A 7,420-nucleotide genomic window follows, 5' to 3' on the forward strand; every position below is an offset into this window, starting at 1 on the left:
TTGGGGAGAGGAAATAATGCAACAAAGAAGCTTTACTCCAACCAGAGATAACTAATGTGTCCAGCAGAAGGCCAGGGGCACTGAGGTGCGCAAGAAATGGGGAAAATCGAGGTCCTGGCTTGAGAAAGGTCACAAGCTGGCCGCTAGGCTGTTTGGTCAGCAATTGATCATGAGTCCCTTCAGGGCCAGGCCCCAGGCTCGCTGGTAACTCAGCATGGCCAAGAGCTCACAGCAGGTGCCTAGTCTATCCTTGTTGAGAGGCTGGTTAACTAGGCTAGAAAAGACGTCACACACAGTTCCTGAGGTGTTCCAAGGACTGCTTTTTGCCCACGTTTGGAGTCAAGGACCCATTATTATGTTTCAAAGAAACAGTTTCCCGTGGCCTTCAGAAAGCTCCAGTGATCCTCAGCATGTTCAGCTGCCTGTGGCCCTCAAGGTGGAAGGAAGGCATTCCCCCACCCCCCAAGGCATCAGCAGTGATGTTTCAATGCCACCAATGCTGTTGCCAAGAAAAACCACCACCTGATGTCAAAAGGAAGCTTTTCCTTCACCTGCCCGTCGGTTTGGGGGGTCAGAGACCCCACTTCCTAGATGGAAAAACAGCAGGAGTGTAGGAAGCAGGAGACTCAGGTGCCCATCATATCTTAGCCACTCACTAGCAAATTACCTCTTTTCTCTCTGAGCCTCAGCCTGCTCTTCTGTAAAATGAGGCCATTGACTTGCCCAAAGTTTCCCAAACTCAGCTTTGAAAGTCTGAATCAGTTCAAATGTGGGGTTGCAGCACTGGGGACAGTAGATATATAATAAAAGAGGTACCCGGTGGTGAAATGACAAGAACCACCTGACTAGATGAACAGTTCTACTTATAATATTTCATGATTCTCTGAAATCCCTTTTCTGTTCATGGGATCGGTTTTAAAATGAACCAGGTGTTTGTTATTTAAAACAACCCCACTTCCAGTTAAAACCGGCAAATTGAACACATGCATTTCTGTAAGCTTCTAAGACACCACAAAAATAGTAAAGAAATTAATTAAAAGGCCAAAGACCATGAGAAAAAAAAGAACAAGAGGTGTTAACAGCTGAGACAGTACACACACACATACACACACACGCATAATACAGAAACTAGAAATGGAAAACAAGTAGTAATTGACTTAGCAGATTTGAGAAAACTGAAACCCACGGAGACTGTTTATACTGCAAACCCCAAAAGACTCAGGAATTAAAGGTACCAGGTATCACTGAAAGTGGGAGTTTCAGTAAGGAATTGAAAACATGATGATTGATTGAACACTTTTGTAAGGAGCAGTTAGTTCCCAGATCTGTTCCTCCACCCCAGTGGGAAATGGGACATTTAAGCCAAGCACAGCTGAGGACCCACTGAGATGCTATGTTGAAAACAGGGATGAAGTTTAAGTCTGCATTCTGAACGTCGAGACCTCCAGTCCCCTTCCTTGGCTCAGTTCCCAAAATACTAACAGCCACATTTACACATGCCAAGCAGGAGATTTGTAGATTCTTCTTTGGGAAACTGACTGAACACAGAGAAAAAAGCCAGAGACGATACTGGAAAAGCAGGCAGGGTGTCCAGTTACTTGTTTTGTAGGCTGCATTATGGTTTTTGGAATTTAGCCTAAAGGCCTGAAAGTCATTCAAGGGTTTTAAGTAAGAGAACAATGTGATCAAGTTTGCTTTTTAAAAGATGATCAATCATAAAAATAGGATTAAGTGTCAAAGGGATCACATAAATAAGACCAATGTCTGCTAATAATAATTGATAGAATTAAAAAGGAGAGAACAATCCAACATGGGAATTGGGATACACAGCAGACTCATAGAATGGCAAATGCCCTAAACAGCACTCTGGCCTCAGAATCAGCCCTTAAGGCATCTCAGGCTTGGAAAGCCAAGACATTGTGGCAAAAAAAAAAATGACCTAAATGAAAGATCTCTGTGAGTGAGATCCCAGTGGATAGAACGGGCCATCAAAGAAGGAGGTACCTTTCTCTGAAGGGAGGAGACAAGCTTCCACTTTGGCTATGGCCTTGTCTAAATAAGATCAGAGTTTGTGAACTCAAGAGGCTTCCATAGCCTTGGCAACTCATGACAAGAGCCTCGGGTGATCACTGACGTCACAAATAAGAGTGTCAATTGTTAAATCAACAACAGGAGTCACTGTGCACTTATTCCACATGTAGGATCTCTGTCCTTAATGTGTTGTACTATGCAAATTAATGGTAAAACTAGTTTTTAAACAGTACTTTATACTTTGTGTATAAAGTATACTTTGTGGGTGCAGTCTGTTGAAATCTTAGTATATACTAAGTTGATCTTCTGTATATAAAGATAATTAAAAATGAATCTTAATGATGAATGGGATGGGAGAGGGAGTGGGAGATGGGATGGTTTGCAGGTGGGAGGGAGGTTATGGGGGGAAAAACTGCTATAATCCAAAAGTTGTACTTTCAAAATTTATATTTATTAAAGTTTTCTAAAAAATTAAAATAAAGAAAAATAAAAGATGATCAAAAAGGAGCTGATGTAGATAGACGTCCAAAGACAGAGGATGCTATACCACGTTTCGGTCAAGTTTAAACCCGGTAACATGCAAAAGATTCCCTTCCCTTTCCCACTTCCCACCAGTGGTGAGGGACTCAGTGACAGTGACAAAAGCTGCCAAATGGAGGCCCACCAATGATATGTGTGCTAGTGTGCTGGAGAGGGAGACAGGCAATGCTATACAGGGGGATGTCTGGGGCATGCACACCGGCACGCATGGACATTGGCTGGTAAGGGGGAGAAAAGGGGAGTAGCACAGAGGTGCATTGGAGGTATGCTTATTAGTCCCCAAAGATAGTTGGTGTGGAAGCCCTGTGGGATGGCACACAGAAGCACACACATACAATGCACCTGCTGATATCTAAGAATGGAGACAGCTGGTGGTGGGGTGTAAGCCAGGCAGATGGAGAAGTTTGACATGGTTGGGACAGTGGTTACACTAATTGAGTAAATAAGTGAAGATTATATTTAAGATAATAAATACCAGTTTTCCAACAGCTGGGGAAGACACTAAAAGCATGGAAAGGAGGAAGTTCAGAATGAATGCTGACATTCTGGGTTGAAATTGGAGGTTTCGGTATGAACTCATATGCTTTAAATATATGTAATCACAGAGATGTAGAAATAGTTGCAGAAGTATGTGTGCGCCTATACTCGTATGTGTATCATGTGTACATATGGATGGATATGGAGAAGCTCCTTAACTTACAGTGGAGGTACAACCTAGTAAAGCCACCATAGATTGCAAAGATCATAAGCTGAAAATGCAGTGAGGCTGGATGCGGGCCAAACTTCATTGTGGTGGTGAGGAACAGGAAGCCCTGATGGGTCAAAAAGAATATGAAAGCAAAGACCATTTTCTTCCTTTTTACTTTTTCTTTCTTGTTTTTTTCTTTTATTTTCTTTAAGAGTGAGCAGCCTGGGGGCCTGCACCATGGCTCACTTGGTTAATCCTCCACCTGTGATGCCAGCACCCCATATGGGCACCAGGTTCTAGTCCCAGTTGCTCCTCTTCCAGTCCAGCCCTCTGCTGTGGCCCGGGAAGGCAGTGGAGGATGGCTCAAGTGCTTGGGCCCCTACACCCACTTGGGAGACCAGGAGGAAGCACCTGGCCCCTGGCTTTGGATTGGGGCAGCGCCGGTCGTGGCGGCCATCTGGGGAGTGAACCAACGGAAGGAAGACCTTTCTTTCTGTCTCTCTCACTGTCTATAACTCTACCTGTCAAATAAATTAATTTTTTTAAAAAAAGTTTTTTTAAAAAAAGAGTGAGCAGCCTTTGCAGTGGTTGTGTAGGGTAGGCACCACTGATGTGAGGGAGTCTCTCCACCACCACCACCCCCCATATGCTATGATAGGCATATCACTACCAGCTGTACAGACTGGAAACCATCATTAAGGCTCCCTGAATACCCCACTTTCTCCACTTGCATCTACTTAGAATCAAGAGCTGACTACTTATGGCTTTACAGAAGGAGGCAATGATGATAAACCTTGTTATCAAAAAGAGGTTTGTGTCAGAGGCAGAACTAGAAGAATGGTGCAATCGGAGGCAAGAAGAATGGGAGAAAGTTCAAAAACCTGAAGATACAGAAGAATGTCCAGACCAGAGGAGATTTAGGACCTCTGGGAGCGGAAAGACAGGAATATGAAAAGCAGCTGAAATTTAAAAACATAGTAAAAGGCTTAGATGAAGCTGAGGTTTCTCAGCATCGAGAACTATAGAAAAACAATGAAGAGAGGAAGAGCTGAGCAAACTGCAGTAATAGAGAAGTAATTGCAACAAGGTGAGAGTGTCTCCACAAAACAAGAAGAAAGCTGAGAAGACATTCACTGTGAAATCCATGAAAGCAACAGCAAGTTCTCCCAGAGTAAAGCTGTTGGCAGGAGCTGTGATGCCTAAGAGCAGAGAGAGCGGCATCAGCATGAAAACACTGAAAGCAGACCCTGATGCAGACGACAAGAATCAAGAGGTCCCGTCCTGTGTATCTCTTGGAAGCACTTCCCCAAGAAGTGCCTCCATCCACTGCCTCTTGGCTGCAGTCTATATTGGCCTCCTCCTAGGCCTGCACGCTCACTCAAGAAGCAGTGATTGAGTGCAGCTCAGGCTGCAAAGGCACTATCAACATCACTGGGAAGATCGTCCCCTCCATCGTGTGAACCAACACCTTCCCTGAAACCCTCTAGCTCCTTGGTCCTTACCATAGCGAGCTTCTCCCCCAGGTAGTGGGACTGTGCATTCTGCCTATAGGCATTGCTTCCCTCCAGACACTCCCTTGTCTGTTTCCTGTACACATTATGACATTTTTAACTTAACCTGAAAATGTACCAGAATCCACTGGTGTTGGGTGCTGGGAGAGGGAGAGGAAATGCATTGAATATACCTAAGCTAGTGAACATTGCAGTTTAGCATCCCACACACTCCAGGGACTCAGTGGTTCCCTCCATAGTGCAGGGGCTAGCCAGGAGCTGTGGCTACCACCCTGCTCAGCATCATGAGCAAGGGTCATGGTATGTATCAGGAGCCTAGGAAAAGATCTAAATTCAAAGCAATATCTACAGAATGGGTATTGCTTTCACAAAATCATAAAGATGAAAAGTTGTAAGTCAAACCATCCCAACTTGGAGACTGTGGTAATGCTTGTTTCCTAGCTGTGTCTTCCATGGGGACCTAGAAGTAATGACAACCCATTAGCAAAGAGCATTCCAATGTTCAGATCATGGTGTCCATACACCACCATCTACCAAAAGAAGTACTCAAAGAACAACTGGAAAATCTCAACAGGACACAGATATCACATTGAAAACAGCTTCCAATGATAGTATCTAGAACAATTTGAACATCAAAATAAATAATAGTAATAGATTACAGCCAGTTATATAAAATAGGAATGCATGAGTCCACATGGATATAAACAAATAAATAAACAAGTAAATGGGTGGTAAGGAAGATTGTATTCTACAAAGATACCCATCGTAATATATTCTTTCCTACAGGCTATTCTTACAATGTAATGTTAACAATATTCTCATCAAGTTGTAAGGGCTATGTCCCCTCTCCTTGAACCTGTGTGGATATTCGTAATCACCTCAACCAAGAGACAAAAAGTTCTGGAAGTGAAAGCTAGGTGACTTCTGAGGCTGAAACAGAAAAAGGCCACACATTTCCACTTTGCTTTCTTGGGATGTTTTTGATTGAATCCCAACCACAATACTGGGATGAAATTAAGTAGCCATATGAAGAGGTCTCCCAGCCATATGAGTGAGTCACCTTGGAAGTGGATCCTCCAGTCTCAGCTGACTGCTCCAGCTCATATATCACCTTGTCCAGATCACAGATGCATGAGCTAGAGAAATGATTGTTATTGTTTTAAGCCATTAAATTTGGGTCTGGTTTGGTATAAATCAGTAGACAGCTGGAATGCAAGAGAATTCCTTCTCTTCCTTACAGTAAAATTCCAACTAATAAATGCAGAAAGATTGAAGGAAATAGAGAATCATTATTTGGCCATGATAGTAGTGGTTGATCCAGGTTGATAAGGGTGGTGGGTGGAAATATTTTTTAAAATTTATTTATTTGAAAGGCTGAGAGAGAGAGAGAGAGAGAGAGAGAGAAACAGTACAGATATTTTCTACTTTCTGGTTTATTCCCAAACTACCTACAACAGCCAGGGCTGGGTCTGGTGGAAGCCAGGAGCCCAGAATTCCATCCAGGTATCCCACGTGGGTGGTAGAAACCCAAGCACTTGAGCCTTTATCTGCTGCTTCCCAAGAGCATTAGCAGGAAACTGGAAGAGAAACGGAGGAGCTGAGAACTCAAACCTGCATTCTTGTATGGGATACAGGTGTCCCAAGCAGTGGTTTAAGCTGCTGTGTCACAATGCCTGCCCTATGGTGGGTGGAAGATGATTGATGAGCAACTGAAGGTTGATATCTGGGAATATCTCCTCCCCCCGAAATAGTAAACAATCACAAGGACAAAAAGATGGCATGCTGGTGGTAGAGAAACCAGGTGATTACCACTGACAGGGCAGGTTAGCATTATGTGCCCTCTGATGCCATGCACTGAGAAAAGAACAGCATCATTTACAGGGTATTGCCCCCAAGGAACACAGCCTTGGCCTAGTCATGAAGAAACAAGTTGGTCATGCTACAAAGTGTAAAATCAAAAGTTTCTAAAGCCCAAAGGGTAGGAAAGACAAGAAAAGACCATACAACTATATCAGATTGGAGGAGCCTGATGAGATATGAGAGTTAAATGCTGGGTGGACATTTCTGACCATTAAATATTCCTGGATGAAATCCTGGACCAGAAAAAAAAAAGTGACATTATTAGGAGAGTTGGCAAAGTTCTAATGGAGTCCACTGATTTCTTAAAAGATTTACTTATTTTATTTGAAAGGCAGAGCCTCTCTCTCTCTTTCCCTCTATTCCCCCCCCCAATACACGCGTGCGTGCACACACACACACACACACACAGAAAGTGTGGGGTGGGCGTAGGGGAGAATTCTTCCATATGCTGTTTCATTCCCTAAATGCCCACACAGCTGAGGTTGGGCCAGGCTAAAGCCAGGAGCCAGGAACTCCATCCTGCTCTCCCATATAGGTGGTAGGAACTCAAGTACATGAACTATCATTTGGTGCATTAGCAGGAAGCTGTATTGGAAGTGGAGTAACCAGGGCTGGAACTGGCAGACACTCCAATATGGGATCTGGGTTTCCCCAGCAGTAGTTTAACCTTCTGGCATCAAAATGCCCATCCCAGAGCCTGCAGATTGAGTAGTAGTGTTGAACCAACATGGACTTGCAGAATTGGAAAGTCATATGCTGGTAGGTTAGAAGAGTGGACTTGCTTTGGCGA

At 43.7% G+C, this 7,420-nt stretch overlaps 1 pseudogene; it reads left to right on the top strand.

Moving 5' to 3' along the window:
• The first annotated feature begins 214 nt into the window (after nt 1-214).
• On the top strand, nt 215-4,746 carry LOC133752542 (PSME3-interacting protein-like; annotated as a pseudogene).
• Nucleotides 4,747-7,420: the final 2,674 nt, after the last annotated feature.

This window comes from Lepus europaeus, chromosome X (genome assembly GCF_033115175.1).
Source record: "Lepus europaeus isolate LE1 chromosome X, mLepTim1.pri, whole genome shotgun sequence".
In the NCBI taxonomy this organism is placed as follows: domain Eukaryota; kingdom Metazoa; phylum Chordata; class Mammalia; order Lagomorpha; family Leporidae; genus Lepus; species Lepus europaeus.